Source organism: Myotis davidii, unplaced genomic scaffold, assembly GCF_000327345.1.
Source record: "Myotis davidii unplaced genomic scaffold, ASM32734v1 scaffold3578, whole genome shotgun sequence".
NCBI lineage: Eukaryota > Metazoa > Chordata > Mammalia > Chiroptera > Vespertilionidae > Myotis > Myotis davidii.
Window position 1 is genome coordinate 197,571 of NW_006289094.1, and position 255 is coordinate 197,825.

Consider the following 255-nt stretch of genomic DNA (forward strand, 5'->3'; position numbering starts at 1 on the left):
CACTGGCCCGTCAGTCCTGCCACTCAGCTCAGTGCAGCGTGTGCACCACAGCGTATATGTGGCAAAGAAGCAGAAGCCACACCCTGCCGGCCGTAGGGACCGGCTACACTGCGGCCCACCCTAGCTCGGGGACAACTCAGGAGGTCGGCATGTGCAGGGGGAGGTCAGTGTGTGCAGGGGGAGGTCAGCGTGTGCAGGGGGAGGCCTGTGTGTGCAGGGGGAGGTCTGTGTGTGCAGGGGGAGGCCTGTGTGTGC

The 255-nt window shown here is 65.5% G+C and overlaps 1 protein-coding gene across 2 annotated transcripts in view; it reads left to right on the plus strand.

Moving 5' to 3' along the window:
- The window catches only part of NLRP6 (NLR family, pyrin domain containing 6), a 3,199-nt gene that overhangs the window by 754 nt on the left and 2,190 nt on the right, over positions 1 to 255 (plus strand). The gene's annotated exons all lie outside the window — the stretch shown is intronic.